This window comes from Nesoenas mayeri (genome assembly GCF_963082525.1).
Source record: "Nesoenas mayeri genome assembly, chromosome: Z".
NCBI lineage: Eukaryota > Metazoa > Chordata > Aves > Columbiformes > Columbidae > Nesoenas > Nesoenas mayeri.
In genome coordinates, this window is record NC_137542.1 from 60,318,936 (window position 1) to 60,337,581 (window position 18,646).

An 18,646-nucleotide genomic window follows, 5' to 3' on the forward strand; every position below is an offset into this window, starting at 1 on the left:
GCTAAAGGTGCTTTATGAAAGCTACCTTGCTTTGCTTCTAAAAGAGAGAAGCTGTGGTCTGCTCTATTTGACCCAACTTGCTGTGAGCCACACTTTAGTAATAATAGAAGCTGCAGAACTGATTCTGTGCTTAACCATATATTCAGCTTTCTAGAAGTGAAAAAGCTCTCTCTTACATGAAGGAACAACACTGCAACAAATGGAGAATATTTTTAATTTCATTTATCCCTTCCGTCTCAGGCTCTTAAATGAAAGGACAGAGCTTCTGAATCATCAGTTCTAGCCCTGTTGAAGGCATTTCCAGTCAATCTGTTTGTAAATTTGTCAGGCTCCAACTTAAAATTGGTTGTTTCTTATTCCCATCACTCCTTATGGAAAGCTGTTTCAGAACCATGCATCTTTGAGAGCTACTTAGGGGAAAACATCTGAGTGTCCGGTTTGTTTTCACTTTTGGAACAATTTGGAAGCAGAATTATGAAGAAATACTACAAACCGCTTTTTGTTCTTCCTTGGTGGTACTCATTAGAGTACTTGGAAGACACTTCTATGTTTAATCCCTTGTCCTTGGAGTCATTGTGGCAATGGCTTTTTGGCCCTCTAGTTCCATGTTTAATGGCAACTCAGAGGTTATCAATTTTTTTGCCAAACACAACCGACTCTTTATATGATAAAAACAGCCCAAAGTGTGCTTTGATGCAATCATTCTGCCACACAGCTCAGTAAAGAAGGTCTGGGTTTTCTTAATTTTATTACACCACATTACAAGTGGCATCACAAATGCATAGCACAAGAGGCATTCGCAATTCAATGATTTTTACTAGGTGTAAGGGTCTTTAACAATACCTCTTAGTCAGTATGCATGGATAGAATCACATAATCATTCTGATTGGAAGAGACCCTCAGGATCATTGAGTCCAATCATAACCTGACTCTAGCATTAAACCATATCCCTAAGAACCTTGTTTATACACCTTTACAACATCTCCAGGGATGGTGACTCCACCATTCCCCTGGGCAGCCTGTTCCAGTGCCTGACAACCTTCAGGAAGAATTTTTTCCTAATATCCAATCTAAACCTCCTCTGGTGCAACCTGAGGCCATTTCCTCTTGTCGTATCACTTGCTACTTGGGAGAAGAGACCAACACCCTCAATGCTACAACCTCCTTTCAGGTAGTTGTAGGCAGTGCTAAGGTCTCCCCTCAGCCTCCTTTTCTCCAGGCTGAACAGCCCCAGTTCCCTCAGCTGCTCCTCATCAGACTTGTGCTCCAGGCCCCTCACCAGCCTCATTGCCCTTCTCTGCACTTTGTCCAGCATCTCAATGTCTTTCTTATGATGAGGGGCCAAAAACACACAACACACACAGCCTTTCCTTCTACTAGGTTGATCACCTTTTAGTAGAAGGAGATCAGGTTGGTCAAACAGGACCTGCCTTTCATAAACCCACACTGACTGGGCCTGATTACCTGCTTTTCTTGTAAGTGCCCTGTGAGGTCACTCAGGACGATCTGCTCCATGACCTTCCCCACCAACAAGACTTAGAGGTCTGTTGTTCCCTGGATTGTCCTTTCTGCCCTTCCTGTAGATGGGTGTCACATTTTGCCAACTTCCAGTCAACTAGGACCTCCCCAGTTAGCCAGGATTGTTGATAGATAATGGAAAGCGGCTTTGTGATCATCTCCACCAGCTCCCTCAGCACCCTTTGGTGTATTCTATCTGGCCCCATAGACTTGTGGGTGTCCAAGTGGTGTAGCAGGTTGCAAAACATTTCCCCTTGGATTACAGGGGCTTCATTCTGCTCCCCATCCCTGTCTTCTGGTTCAAGGGGCTGGGTACCTGGAGCACAGGTGAGCTGGGTTTAAAAAGCCATTGTCCAAACACTGCACATAGGCTAGTTTTGGAGCTGGGGCTGTTGCTGACAGGCCAAAGATCAAATCATCATGTGGCTGTCAGCCCTTCTTCAGTGATTCCCCCTTAGGTGGGAAGTAGAAGATCTTGTCCCTATATCTTCTGCTTCACTGACTTTTTCCATACAAAACCTGGGTATGAGTTCTATGAAGACTACTTAAACTTGGCAGTGCCTCACGGCGACACAAATCCAGTAAAGCCTTTTTTCTTAGCTGAGTTTCTGAATAATGAAGAGTAAGAAAAAAATAACATACACATCACAGATCTGAAACTTTGATAAGTTTCTGAGTAGTGTTGTGTAGGCTTTGTACATCTTTGTACAGCAAGTTCTCACTTACAGTATTGGATAAGCTTAGCACAAGAGAATAAGCAGTTAACAGAGGGGATAACTCCAAGAAAGGTCCTTACTTTACTTTCTTACAAGTTATTTAAAGCAAAGGGTTTTTTTCATTAAAAGTAGTTTAAAACATGAAGATCATAGTACAGGACAGAAGTAATTAATGTGCATCCTGTACTAGTTAATCTGTACACCTCGAGGAAGTTTATCTTCAGAGATCAACAGACAAAAGTCAGACTCAGAAGTATGTTCTCTCACATCACCTTCCATGCTTTAAAGAGCAAAACTTAAAGTAGAAGGAGATTCTAATGCTTGTGTTCAAATAATCCTTTAGGGGTTCTAGAGAGTCGGAAGGAGCTGGCATTTTAAATTTTTTTTTGGTGAATGTAGAGCTACAGGGTGCAGGAATTGAAATTCACTGTAGCTTCAAACATGCAAATCATACCAATAAAGTTTTTGTGTTTGTGATTAACCCATGACAAAAGGGCAAAATCTACCGGGCCATTTCCAAATTACCGACAAACCCTAGAAATCTGTTGTTTGAGAAGGCCTTTTCAGAGAGTACTGCACAATGAAGCTGTGCAATTTTGACTACTGCTAGTAAATAAAGGCACTCAGCTCCCATTGCATGTAACAGGCCATAATTCACAGCAGCAGTTATAGGAACCAGGAGTGTTTTGAATTGTCAAGTTATAATTTAAACACCTTGCACTGATCTGAAATTGTTTTATCTGCAAAAGTCTTGTTTGTGCCACCATTATGACCACATACTGCTCTCTGTCTGGACAGACAGCATAGGTTGAAGAGCTGCTTGACAGTAGTTCTCTTTTGATACAAAACATTACATTAGGTTTCTTTTTCCATAACATCTAGTAGAAAACAGTTTCTTGAAATAGAATACTTCCGTAAATAAAAACTAATTTTATCTTTAAGTGGAGATGATCGGGAAATTATTTGTATTCACAGAAATGTTCCTTTTTTATATAACCAGGACAAAACAAAGTGTCCAGAGGACCTTTATGGCCCTGAAGCTCTGAAAAGAGACAGCCAAGAGCCATAATCTAATGTTGTTTGGAGTAGAGAGCAGGTCAGACAGAGCCTGGCAGAGTGCCCTCATCTTCAGCTTCTGGATATTCCTCATTTTTGTGCTCCCATCCTGCTTCACTCCCTTCTAAATGAAGATTAGGCAAAGCTAGTATAGCTCCACAAAATGTTCTTATATGTTAAAATTTTTCAGAGAAAAAGTACTGTCAAAAATTTCTTATCCATTTCTATATCTAAAAGTCTACTTGTGGTTTATATTGTATAACAATAACGTAATAATTTACGTAATTGAATAGCTCATAAAGGCTATTATGACTGAATTTCCCAGACACATAGATACTGAATTGTTACAACAGCAAAAACATAAAACCACTACAGAGATTAATAAAGCTATCAAATCTGAGCTGGAGTTCTGCAGCCAACCAAACTTTTCAGTTTCACCGCAAAAAAAAGTTGAAATTATGCTGACATTTTCAAGCCTGGGTTCCTGACCCCAGGCAGCCAGTCCTTAGGCATGCAGCTATACAGTCACAGCGTCAAATAACTTTGCTTCGGAAAATCAGTCCTACAATGGTCAAATTAAACACTTCCTAACACTACAGGAGCCCAGGCTTGAAAATGTAGGCTCAGCTACCAAAGCCTGCAAGAATTCATCCTCTCTAGGACTTCAGGTTTTCCACACAGCCATGCTGCGCAGCTCATGGAGCTGCTGGAGTGAGAGAGCATGGACCATATGAGGCAAAACTGTACACAAGCCTCCTCCACCAGGTGCTGGAGAAGGCCTATGGCTGCCTCTTCCCAGACACTTTTTTGTCTGCCTGTGATGTGTGTCAGGGTGAAGAACCAGCCAAGGTTTCTGACCATGAGGGTGATGAGCCACGGGGCCTTCACCCAGCCAGGCTGGGGGTGCCCTGCATCCCACCCAGCACCCCACAACTCAGTGAGGGGCTCGGTTTGAGTGTTTATTACCTCACAGTGACACCTACTGGAAAAGAACCTTCATTTAGGCAGGAAATATGCATTTGTAGCATGCATTAACCAGTAACTGGGTGCCAGAAACAGGACATTATGTGTGGCAAGGGTCACAGAAAAGACTGGTGTAAGGGGAAAATACTAAGAGAATATTCTAAAAAACTTTCTGAGAATCACCACAACCCCGTAAAGTGGTGATAGTTGATGGCAGTTTTACATCCGAAGTCACTTGAGTCCCAGACCAGGCCCAGAGGAATGCGCTGTGTTTCTCTGCACAGTGATTTCTGAGAATGCTATAATCCTCTCCCAGGCATCTGTGGAATTTGATCTGTAGATGGAACAACCATTTTTCTCCCATTCCCATGTTTTATGAACTGTTCTTTAATACATCAAGTGTTTTCTTCTTATCGGCAGTCCTTGTGGACTCTGTCAGCTTCCCATGAGATTGAGAAAGCAGAAGCAAGGTACGGAGAAGATCTGCCACGGGGCATTCAGAGGAGCTATTCCTCTAACCTAAATGTCTACCATTTAATAAATGAAGACTGAATGGGTTTTTCCTTCTCAAGAAAACACCACTAGGTGTCACTATATGCCAGGGATTATCAGTACTGGTCTCACAGGACGTACATGAAAGCCGTAACACCATGCATATTTCATAGATACACCTATTTTATAACTATGGCATTTTTACAGTGACCAAAATATGAGGTCATTTTAGCTTTTAGCAAGATTTGCATTTGGTTTTGGGAAAATCTTCTGGCTTCCAAGTAGTACACATAAACAGTTTTCTAATTTTAATGGACATAGCTTATTTTATGTACAACGTGGGTGAAATAATCTTGGTCTATAGAAGCTGTTAAATGATACATGTTTGCATTTGAGAGGGGCTACTTTGGTCTCAAGATTAAAATAGTGCTGGCATTTCACACGTGGTTTTCCTGTCCTGTGTGTTCAGTGAGGTTGCACTCAGTGGAACTCTTCTCATCACCTCATACAGACAAAGCAAGAGCTACCCCAACTGTGCATGCTTTTAGAATATGTGTATATGTGCACATTCATCCTGTGTACAAGTCTTACAACTGAGGCTGGCAATGTAGCTTCGGCCTCAATTTTGTCCAGCTGTCTCTAAGTTGTAGAGCAAGCATCATCTGGACTTTTTCTTTTTTAAACATGGTTTCTGCCTCAGACTGAGTAGTCTTTCCTTTGAGGGTGTGGGAGAGTGCAGAGAGGAAGGTTCTGAGTGCAGTGGCTGAGCTGATTTTGAGAGGTGGATCAGAGGTCTTTCAGTGACCTTGTAAAGCAAACTCTGCTCACTTCCCTACCCCAGTGTCTGGTCTTTCTTCAGAAAGGAAGGATGAAGAGTCAGGATATAATTGTTCACATTCAGAGAGCAGGACAAAGGGCTGTTCTGCACTCCAGCACAGCTACAGCTGCAGAGTGTGTGGTCACCTCCACCTCTAGCATCTGCGAAGTGTCTGGAGTGACAGTGGTGGCCTGTGCTGGAGCTACTGATGCTGGGTTTTGACCCATGGCCACAGGCGTAGCTCTTTAAGGCACAGCTTCCTCAAACAGACAGTGCTGAGGACCTCTCAGGAATAACCCTGAGGATATTTGCATTTCTTCAGTTTAATATTTGGCACCAAAGACAGGATGGAAGTGTATCCTGAAGAGGGAAATAACAAAGTGAATACTGAGTAACCATTACTACTACTGAAGAAAGAGAAGTTCTGCGCATAAAAAGTAGCGTTTGTGCCTCGTGATAATGACTGCTTCACAATGCATGTAAAGAAACTACTCAGAGACTACCTGGTCAAATTTTGTTCTTTGTCACATTATAGGAATACTCCCTGAATTTTTTCATTGGCCAAATGTGCATTCCTTTTAATAGTTCTTTCAATATGTATTCAGTTCAACCTCTTCTCCTCTGAGGAAAAAAAATGCCCCACCTAGAACCTCAGATTTTATAATTACAATTTTCACTGACAGGGAATAATAAGAATAAGCTTCTCCTTGATCTGATAATATAGTTTGCCTGTACTTCTCTTCCCAACTCAAAGTCCTGCTAATTTTGATCTTCGATGCAGTCATTCACAGAGCAGTAAAATTCTCTCTGGCAGAGTTTTTTTCACATAGAAAATGAAGATGACCTTATCTTATGTACCTCACAAGAATGTTTTAGTGTTTAATACATGCATGTTTGCAGAGCATATGGAAGATGAAAAGCAGTATATGATAAGCATTACTTTATACTACTTTGATCATAAAAGGTGCATAAGTGCTTTCCTCATCTCTTGAACAAGCAGAAATGCTGCCCTTTCCTAGACATCCGCCAAAAATGTATCTATAAAGCAGGAAGAAAAATAATTATAAGATAAAGAATATAAAGAATTATAAATAAACAAATACAGAAGTAATTTATTTTAAGATGACAATTGGAATCTCGCTCTCTTGGTTCTTTTGATCTCCTTCAAGCTCATTAAATTGCAGATGGCAGACCCTGCATCCATGTTTGAGTAAGGAACTGGAGTGCTGCTTATGAGCAAGCAAAAGTTTCAAAGGTAATGAGGCTTGGGACCTATGGACCAGAAAGTATAGCTTGATTTGCATGCATTTTCCACCTCCCCTGCTGCTTATTTGCATTGTTCTTCATTTTCCAGCCAGCTCAGAAATCCTCAGCTGATTTGTTAATACTTGCATAGTGCCCGTAAGAATTATAGATACTTTTCAGGCAGGCAGGTAGAAAAACCACTGACTGCCCCAGTGAGCTTCCAATCAAATGACCCGAGTTGTGACACTCTCACTTTCATCTGCTACCTATCCTAGAGGGGCATCAAGGATTTTCCATAGCAACTGTGAACAATAATTTCACACATACACACAAATGGTTCTAAATTGAAAGCCTGTAATGAAGGGAAAGAGTGAAAAAACATTTCCTTGGGTTCCACCTGTAAGCCATATAGACATCCCTTGTTTTTCTTTGTGTACTCCATTTTCTTTTTCTTTCTGTTGATTTTGTTTTTCCTTTTTATTCCTTTGCTGCTTAGGGTAGAGGTATGGTGCAAAACAAAGATCTGTGTAAGGAGTAGTGTGGAACTATCTCAGCAGAGATGCTAAGAGCAAAATAGCTCTGGCTCCTGATTGATTGCCTTTGCCCAGCTTGTGCTGCATGCTGTGCCAGGGAGCTCTGCAGGCAAGTGCTGCACATAAGCAGAGAGGAAAGTCAGACCCTCTGCACCTGGTATGTACTCCTATGGCAGGGAAGGCATGCAGACATGAGCCCTTTATTATTTACAATAAGAGGTGTCCTAATGCCTGACAAAAACCATGAAAGTGAAGCTTCATAAAAGGGGAAGAAAAGACTTACAAACATTCTATGTGAGGTAAAACAGACAAGCAAATTCTAAACCCATAAACAGCCTGCACTGCAAACAAGATTATTACCAAAGTAGTCTGTAGTAGGTTCTTCCCTTTGTTCTGATGCGTATCAGTTCTTGTAAGAAACTTACAAGAAAGTTTCTTGTAAAGAGGTCAAGAAATGTGGCAATGGAGTTAAATTTTGTGCTTATTGTGCTTGTGTGACCTTTCACACGCTGTTGAAAGTCTCTGAGGGAGTTTTAAGGGCAGGGGAAGTTACAATAAGACAGAAAAGGGTGACAAGTGCTGTTCACCTCTACATGGCAATACTAGTATGGAAGCTTTTTACCTAAACTGCATCATGTCTTTGCAAGACCCTGTTGAGACTCAGTCCTGACTGGGACATAAGCAATAACAAGGAAAGCAATATCACTTAAATAAGTGCTAGCTTACTTTCTCTCTCTTTCCTGTATGGTTTAAGGAGTGAACAGCAAGCATATCATGTTCCTGGTATGCTACACTTCTATGATGCAAACAAAATTTCCTTAAATTTACAAAGGAGCTCCTGAGTATATGTTGTTATCAACAAAATATTTGACAATAGACAAGAATAAAATAGAAAATACGTTTTTGAGCAGCACTCCTATAGGTTCATTGAAGGTTGACTGTGAAACTACAGTACGACTTATTAAGCCAAATCACAAAGAAATCATGAAATCAAAGGCACAGCTATGAAACATATATCAGCAGTTAAAATAGAAGTAGTAAATTATGCTCAGAGAATAACATTTTCCACTATAAAGGCACTAAACAGCAGCTACAAATAGGGAAGAAAAAAGGCATTATTTTCTGTTTCCAAACAATCCTCATGCACAGGGGCCTGAGATCTGAAAAGGTTTAGAGCTTCCTTTTCTGTGTCAAAACTGCACAGTTTTTATGCAAAGTATAGATTAAAAATAGTATGTGGATAATGGCTGGAAGATTTTTAACAGTGAGATGTTGTGACCGCTTCCTAACCTCCTTAACAGTAGCTGTTGGTAGAGAGGAGTGTGTAGTTTGCTGAATGACATTGTGGGATGTCAGCTGGTTTTGTCTTCAGCATTAGCCTCCTCAGTGATGAGCCAGGGCAATCAGGAGCCTGTTTGAACAGAGGAAAAGAAGAATATCAAAAGGCAGATTGGAATTGGTGTTCAAATGAATAGTGTGAAATCTCCAAGTGAGATTACCAAGGTAATGATAACACAGTCATCTCAAAAAGAAGGCTGTTATTTTAAGAAATGGAATTTCACCAAAAAAGAGAAAAGCGAATGAAAGAGATCAGCACTACTGAAACTGTGACTGTCAGATGAAAGGTAAATCTTCAATATGAAACACTTCTTTACCTACTGTCATGGCACTGGCAAATATGTTTATATTATAGATTTTTATCTTTACCTGAACCATAATATACTAAAATAAAGAGAATCACAATTTTATGTTTTCCCCAGAATGTGAGATAAAGACACCAAAGGGAATTATTTTATTAATAATATTACTTTTGATAATTAAGGTTTATCCTTGCAGAATAAAAGCTACAAGATGCATATATGGTTTGTTTACTGTCTTTGCTATTTGGTTATAAGAAGTTTTGAGTACTTATTTGTATTTATTTTGAATGAGATACTATCTCTTACTCTGTGATTTGCAACAAAGGCTAAGTGTCTATGGGGGGAGAGTGAGAGAACACAAGTGAGAGCCATTATTGCCTGAGGCTTCTCTGACTTCATGGAGGTGGTGAGCACATAAGTACCTGTATAGAACTAGAATGTATGGAACTAATCTGTGTCATGCTGTTTTACAGTCAAAAGTGATGAACCAACAAGATTATCTTTTGTATAGGTCTCTGTACTTTCCTCTTTCTTGCACACAATATAAGTGTGCTTTTAGTTGTTTTCAATATAACTTTTTTTTTTTTTTTTTTTTTTTTTTTTAATTAATGATTGATTTTGAAAGTACCTTTCTCCATCAGTTTTAGGTTTTGGTGGGAAATTGGGGGCTACTTTTAAATATTCAGTGGTGAGTAAACCCAGTAAATTCCACGAGAGCGCTGGACGTTGACCACTTGCGAGCAGGCACAGTTGCATGTCTGCTGTGTGGGAATATCTGTATGTAGTGTTAGTTCTTTCTTTTTCATAAAACAAAATGCTGAATCTTATGATGCCTTGTGGGGCTGTGTTGTTCCATTGACCACAGCTTGACTAACGTTGTTTTAGGGATTGCCAGGGTTTATAACAGTGGGATATTGAAAAAAGAATTCTGTTTTTTGTCTATCTTAAATGACGCATATATCTGTTAGGTGATATTCAGTAACTGTTTTTATGCATTGAAGTAAAATGAGCCCCAGAAAGAGCTGGTGCTAAGTTGCAAGCAGGCTGTGGAGTTTATTTCAGAAGAATTTCCCCTGCTCTTCCTACCCCTCACCACCCCGCTCTGTTTGAACAGACCAGCCTGTGCACTCGGTCCTGCTCTCAGAGCCAGATACACAGTCACATTTTGGCAAACCCAGAGAAACATAATTTTTGAACAGGATTCTTTGTTTTTCTAAGCATTCCTTGGTTGTCAGTGTTCTTTCTCCAGTGGAAAACTCAGCCTTTTTTTTCTGTTCTAACCAATTTACTGAAAGAAAATGAAAGACCAACATTTTTGCTCCTTTTGAAGTTGCCCTCATAGCAAAATGACACCTCCTGCTTCATGAGCAGAACATCTGACAAGCTTCCCCCATTTATGTTAGTGTGGAAAGCATATCCCAGTGGCTAGATGAGCTGTCTCAGACTGACATGTGTTTCTGTTTCTGTCGGCAATTTATTCCCTATTTATCCAGAGGGATATTCCATATCAGCATCAGTGCCTTTTGTGCCTCACAGGGTGCCTGCTCTGCAACAAAGACATCTCTGCTGTAGCACTCCGTTCCAGACAGGTGACACATCTGCTTAAAGAACCTGACCCATCAGGCTGCTGTATGCCTGAACTGTGCAAATTCCAAGGCTAGATAAGATATGGATAAGATCCTAATTTATTCTAATAAAGGATATTTATGTCTCCCATTCTGCAAGTCCCTCTACCTATTTATGCCTCAGATGTTGGTTATCCTCTTTCCCCTGCATACATCCCACTCACATCCTACCTGCTTGAACAATACGGCATATTGCAGACCAAACATAGGACTGGCAGGGTGAATTCTGTGCACCGGTGAAAGATCTGAAAGTCTGCCCTTGTCTAACTCTGCAAGAGGAAAACATTTCCTGTGGAAATCTCCCAGCACTCACAAACTACCTTGTGTTGCCTTTGGTAGATGAGGAAGAGGTAATAGATACGTAACTGTAAAGAAAGCTAAAAGAAATGACACTAGTTACCAAACTGTAATGATTTCAATATTTTAATTGCAAGCATCTCAGATGACAGAATTCAGGAATCAGTTCTTCACCATGTTTACCAGCAGATTCTGTTGAAAAACAGCTAACTGCATGGAAATGTGTGTGTTTGGGGCTTTTTTTCTAACCAAGTGTGCAGCTGTGCATCCCTTGACCTGCTGCAGTAAGGCAGCCATTCACAGGCCATGACAACACAGCTCAGAGTGGTGTGATCCTGAGAAGGTGCCAAGTCTGTGTGGGTTTCTGTGCTCAGTGACTCTCTCATTCAAAACAAATAGATAAAGTAGTTTCAACCTGTAGTCATTATGTCTCAGTTTTTCTTGTCCTGTTGCTGCCTGTGGATTATTGATGTGGATGTGACCAGTGTTGTTTGTATCTTTGCATATTTGCATGCCATCAGGCACCTGGACCTCAGCATATACAGATGAAAAGGTGTTGCAAACAAGTAAAAGAGTCTTCATATATCACTGCTATTGACAGTTTTGTTCAATGTAAAAAGTTATTGTGCAAAATACACATTCTGAAAAAAACTGTCAAATAAGTACCCTGACACATTTATTTGAATGGGTAAGCTTTGCTTGCTCCTGTGAGCTGATCCAGCTGATCAAATGGACTGAAAACCCAACTTTGTCATGCAGCCAGGATATTGACAATTGCTTGAATAAATCAAAAGAAGTTTTGCAATCATTAGACTTTCAGAAAGATGCAGCTAATTTGCATCATAGTTACTGAATATTAGTCTTGCCTTCTTGTAGTATTAAATCAACAGCTCACTCAGAATTAATAGCTGAGGTAGGGAATGAGTAAGTCCCTTGTGTGCAGCCAGTGCTGGTTACCTGAGTGATTCTTAGGCTAATGCATATCTCACAGTACAGAACATTTTGCATTCTTTTGCTGAATACAAACAGGTGCCTTCATCTTAATGCTTGAGGGTCATAGGGTTTTTTGTAACTTCAGTTGTAACTTTGACAAAACTTGCAGTGCCATCTAAATAAGTAAACAGCATCAGATCTCTTGGGCTGCATTTCCTTTTCAAAACCCCCATGTCTTTGCAAAACACCAGTATATGATAGATTATCCTGATAAACTCCTACACCTGCTTTGGAAATTTTAAAATATATCTTTGATCTGCTGTGGCTGATTCATGTACCTTTCACAGGGTACTTGGCAACAGAGCAAAGTGATTTGTAATAAGGAACCACTGCTATGTTAGTATAGAGACACATATTAGATAGACATCATAAAGCATGTAACAGGTAGGCTTCAGACACTAATTCTTAATTGCTACCTGGGGGAAAAAAAAATCTAATTTTTGTAAAGTTTCAGTAAACCTGCAGTCTAACTTATGAATTTTAATTAAGTTGCATGGGCAAATGAGTACACCAGAAATGCTGATGTTTTAAAATCCTTCTTTTGTACTGTCTACATTAGGAATTGTGAGTGCTGAAACATACTGCACTTGACAACTTAGAAAAAATTTAGACCTGCTTAGCCACCCTTCCAGGGACACAGTCTTGAAGGCCTAAGCTCATGGCAGTAACTCACCAGTGAGATTCCTCAGGTAAACAAGTGTCATCAGCTGAGCTTGCTGTCATCGCTATGCCATGCTCTGACTTTGGAGGTTTCACACTGCTAACAGCTTTGAGCCACATTCTATGTACCTGACATGATCAGAAATGGTAGGGCTGGCCGTAGCTCAGGAAACACATAAGCATGTGCTCGGGTCCTTCTGAAGTCAGTAGAGTTTCAATGTGTGTTAAAGTACTTTGCAGAAGAGTAATGCAATTAGTTATGCACTTAAAGTTCGTTACTGAATTACTAAAAGGAGACCCTGTAAACAGACTGTTTGCTTGCATAGGGATAATTCTGCTAACGATCGACATGGCACCAAAGCTGAGCTCCATGCAAGCACAGCTCAGTTGATTTTGGTATCTGAAGCAGCTGCCATCACACCTTTGACTGCAGAGAAAGAGATTCATAACCATATTAACAACCTTGAATGCTTCCAGGGATGAGGCATTTACCACCTCTCTGAGAAACCTGGGCCAGTGTTTCACCACCCTCATGGTAAAGAATTTGTTCTTTGTGTCTAGTCTGAATCTAACCTCTTTCAGTTTAAATCCATTACCCCTTAACCTTCCACTACATATCCTTGCAAAAAGTGCTTCTCCAGCTTTCTTGTAGGTCTTGTTTAGGCACTTGAAGGCCACAATAAGTTATCCATGGAGCCTTCTCTTCTCTAGGCTGAACAACCCCAACTCTCCCAGCCTGTCCTCACAGCAGAGCTATTCCAGCCCTCTGGTCATTTTTGTGGCCTCCTCTGGCCCCTCTCCAACAGGTTCATGTCCTTCCTGTACTGAGGGCTCCAGAGCTGGACACAGAACTCCAGGTGGGGTGTCACCAGAGTGGAGCAGAGAGGCAGAATCACCTCCCTTGACTTGCTGGCCACGCTCATTTTGATGAAACGCAAGATACAATTGGCCTTCTGTGCTGTGAGTGCATATTGCCAGCCCATGTCCAGTCTTTCACCCACCAGTACCCCCAAGTCCTTCTCCACAGTGCTGCTTTTAGCCCCTTCAGCCCCAACCTGCCTTGATACTGGGCGTTGCCCCAATGCAGGTGCAGGACCTTGCACTTGGCTTTGTTGAACCTGCTGAGGTTCACATGGGCCCACTTCTTGAGCTTGTCCAGGTCCCTCTGGATGGCATCGTACCCCTCAGGCATGTCAGCTGCACCACTGATCTTGGTGTAATCTGCAAATTTGCTGAGGGTGCATTTGATCCCACTACTTATGTTATTGATGAAGATACTAAACAGTACTGGTGCCAAGACAAATAGCAAGACAGGAAAGCTCTGTAACAGTAGATACAAGTGCATTGAATAATTCCTGGCTATTTCTACAAATAAATTGAGAAGATTCTTCTAGCGGCATGTCCTCTAGCTTACATCTCAAAAGGTAAAAGTTTTGGCAGATTCCGTAATATTTACTCTATGTGACCAGGCTAATATCTGCCCTTCTGGAGAAGGATGAAAGTCCACTGCATAGGCATCAGCCAGTGTGCTGGTATCCAGTTTGATCTCACCAGAAGGGATTCCAGGTCAGCGAGATTACACAAAAGCCATGCTTTAGCACTGCTGGTAATTTAGTGACATACAAAGCTGTCCCAAGCCTGCCTGTTCATTACTACCAGCCTTTCTTTAACTTTCAAACAATAATTATTCTGTTTAGCAAATTCTCAAGTGTAAGTAGTATTTGTCTTATCTCCACTTCTTTCTTCCTTCCTTCCTTCCTTCCTTCCTTCCTTCCTTCCTTCCTTCCTTCCTTCCTTCCCTTCCCTTCCCTTCCCTTCCCTTCCCTTCCCTTCCCTTCCCTTCCCTTCCCTTCCCTTCCCTTCCCTTCCCTTCCCTTCCCTTCCCTTCCCTTCCCTTCCCTTCCCTCCCCTCCCCTTCCCTTCCCTCCCCTCCCCTCCCCTCCCCTCCCCTCCCCTCCCCTCCCCTCCCCTCCCCTCCCCTCCCCTCCCCTCCTTTTTCTTCTTCTTTCCCTTGAATGGATTTCCCAAACCGAACCTGTGAAGCAGAGATTACTTCGTAGTAGACCTCTCCTTGTCCACCATTTCATGAATAAATTGAAGGAAATGATTGGGATACTCTGCTGATTATCAATGAAGGCAAAGGATTTCATTGGCAAATCTAATTTTGAAAGATGTGTCTTCTAAGAGCAGAATATTTAACAGGATAGATTTTTACATAAATAATGTGTTGAATTCATTATGTATATTCTTCTGGAGACCCATAGGGGATTTCACACTTAGAATTACAACACAATTTGTAAGATACTGAGAGCTGCACTATGCTAGCACTTCTGTGTGGAAGATCCAGGGCCCTAAATTGTGAGATGGTGCAGATTCTGTGTGTATTATTACGTATTAATCTTCAGCTGCAAAAATAAAACCTTGTGTTCTAGCACTTATCCTGGAGCTTGTTAAGTTAGTTAATTTTGAAAATGTGTTAGAGTAGGAAATTGCATACCAAGGAGATAGAATAGCTTGTATATGACTCACAATGCAGAGAAAAACAAACCCATTGTTAACAAGCAGATGTACATGTGTTTTCAAGAATAGGTTTTGCCAAAAGATATTGTTTATTTGGTTGTTTTTAAAAAAGGAGTCCACGTGTCTCTCTGAGATCTGTTTAAAAAGCAGCTTTTCATTGCAAATATTATTGCTGTGCACATGTATGAATCAACATCCTCTTGTTTTCATCGTTTACTTTTCACAAAGCGGGCAATAAGGTAGTGACTGCTTCTGTGCTTTGTCATCACTTCTGCAAACCTCCTGATGGTAAAGTCTAGTCCGTGACTTGGGGTCCTCTGTGCTTCTCCCATACAAGAAATTTGCAATGAGAAACTGAAGCAGCAACTGTGGGAGCTTTGTAGTTCTGTGTTACTTATTCAAACTCACTAACTGAAATTCTGCATTTCCTTTCCAAGCACTGGAGTTCTGTGTTCTTGCCAAAACTCACTACATCTGTATTTTCCATGAGCAGACAAGGAAAACAAGACACTTGCAATAGCATTCTCCATGTCTCATACACACAAAAGCTCTTTAAAAGACAAGACCAGTAAATTCAGCATTCCTGTTCAAAATTCTGTATTCTGTCTGAATCTACATACAGAGCAGATATCTGCCTGAAGTGCTCATGAACTGTGTGGGTTTGTGCATCAGAACTTGTGGGGATTTCTCTTGTGCAGAGCAGTGTTCAAGTATCCAAATCCTTGTGATCCCAGAAATACGGAATATTGCCCTCCTAAAACAAAACAAATGATGGCTAAGTAATGTGAGCTATCTACAGGGTAGAAGCAAGAGGGACATTATCGTCAGGTAAAAATAGCCCTTTCATTTGAGAATAGTGTCATGCTGCTAAACCTTTTTCTTCAGGCTGTGTAGCATAGCCTCACAACTATTTTTTCACCCTAGTAATTTGCCAGCATCCTTTACCCATTTGCAGTTAGTTCTTGCAATGTGTTCAAGTGACCTACAAGGCTTTTCAAGGTAATGGCCTGCTTTGCATTAAAGAAAGATGAAAGTGTAGTCTTGAGAGCATTAGGAAAAGACAGTCAGATGGAGAGGAAAATGCAGCACAGAGGCATGAGGTGAAAAAAAGAGTTCAAGCATATGTGTAACTGGGACAGCAAGAACTGCTAATGCTGACTCAGGTTGTCTGGGGAGGACTTAGTACATCTTTACTAAATCCATCTTCTGTGGTATTAATATCATGAATGGTCTGCAGCAAGAGATGGAGGTGACCAAGAGATTGCAAGATAGATAAGTGGCCACATGGTGAATATATTTTATCATATTTAATGTAAAAGAATATTGTGACAGCCTTGGAAATATTGCAATCCTCAGTGAATCTGTGTAATTTGGAAATACAGAATATAGTAGGACTCTACTAGTACAGCTGCATATTACAGCTCCACCCAGAGAAGCTCACAGAAGGAAGCAGCTGAATTTCAGAAAGCCAGAGAAGAAGAAAAGTGAGTTTTCACAGCTACATTTGGTAAAAGAGCTTCATATTCTTAAGACAGAGAGCCATGGACAGAGGAACAAGTTGCCACATCGCCATTTTAGCACTGAAAGTGATTTAAAGTCTTTGGGACTGTATTTCCCACAGAGCTAGAAACAATTTGGGGGTTGATATTGTCAACTGCTAGCACAAGGGGGAAATCTCATTAAATTGGTGCTCTGTTGGCAAGTGCTGAGCAGTGCAGAGCCAGCTCATGAAATTTGGAAACCCTGTTTCATCACAATGAGTTAAAACTTGATTCTTATAGTATTATATAGAATTTTGTAGTCTTCAGCAGAGGCATGAACATGCATAAAATTGCCCGTCTGTTCAGGGGAACTATAATTGTCATCTGTTTGTAATCTAGCAAGATAGAGATGAAGGGTTTAACTGATACATATGCAAACCTTGCAAGACCAAGGCAGTTTCATACAGCTGATGCAAGGTCTGTAATTTCTTCTGTGACTGTATTACAATACAGACATACCCAAGATAGCTTTAAATTAATGTGCTTGGAAAGTGCTATTGATATTGCTAATCATCCCAGTACTTCTTTGATTTCATAGGTGGGTTTTATAAACTTTGCTGAGCTCCCTGCTAAAAGAATTTGCTTTATCTTCTCTAAAACTGATTTAGATATGACTACACTATATGGTAGTTACTGTGGTGCAGCCTTGTTCAAAACATCACTAATTAAAATAGCTTTGTAAAATGACGCACCTGAGAAATTGTTCCTCCTCTTAGGCTGTGTTTGCACGCTGAGGAAGCATTAATTCATTTATCTGCTCTAAGAGCAACACTTCAGCTATCATGAGTTGATGTGTACTTCATATCACTTTGTTATGCTAGTGCATGATTAGTAATGACATTTATATGGCTTTGCCCTTGTTCGGAAGAACTGTTCAGCTGTCCAGTTACATATTCCAGCACACAGTCAGCTGAGCTGTGGCAAGATAGGAGCAATTTTTCTAAAAATCTTCACAGACATGCAGTGATGGTCACTGATATGAGAGCTCCCCTTCTCTAGCTGCAGCCGCTACCTGGGAACATACAGTGCCCAGGAGCAGTTAGGTAATATTCAACAGTTTCTGGCTGAGATATCAGGTCCTGGGATTATTCTGCTGTTAAGGGTGTGTTACATCTCCACACATTCCCTTCTGACTTCTCAAGGACACTATTCCCTGCTCCTTTTTAAGCATACTCTCCCCCTTGAGACACCCCTAGAAAAGGCATCTTGTAGCAAAGGCTGTATGTTTGAAGCTGAAATAGCATTTTCTTTTTAGTGGGGGCTGGTCAGTGATTTTGGAGGAGCCTAATGTCCTTGTGTTTTACACAACCATTTTATAAATCTCAGTGACTAGATCCAGACTGGACTAGGGTTAGATATAGCAACTGCTGTCAAGGCAACAGAATTAAGACTATGAAACACTAAAGATCAATAAGACTGTGATCACAGTCTACTTTAGAAGCCAGGGTATTAGAAAATGCCATTACAAAATGAAGTTCAAGAGAAAGAATGAGACATGATGGGAATAAATCTGATCTAGAGTGGCTGGAAGTATTTAGGAGGAAGGAGCAAGAATCTGGAGCGACGATGAGTGGTGAAGTAAACAGCACAGAGCAGCTTCTAGTTGTTGGAGGCTGCATTAGACACTCAATAACATGACCAAATGCCAGTCAGGTTCATTAGTCCACTCTTGGTTCTACCCAGCTTGATCAGATGAGGAAACCACTGTTCACAAAGGGCTGGCTGGCTGCAGGGGCCCCTCCAATGCTGCTCCCACGCCAAGCAGCTGGCAGAGCACAGAGGAGACGAAGGCGGTGCCCGTACACTAGGACAAGTTGTGTATGTCCACTGAGGTGCAGAAGTGACCTTTTCAAAAAGGAAGGGGGTAAAACAGGGAGATACACAGTGTTACCATTCAGGATCTTCCCAAGTGGCATAGGAAGAGAAGGAAACAGCAGCCACTGCGGCAGTCCTGAGCACATTACTTTGCTATACAAGTTCAGACTGGAATTAAAAGCCTCTTTTTGTTCCAATTTCTTTCATATAACACT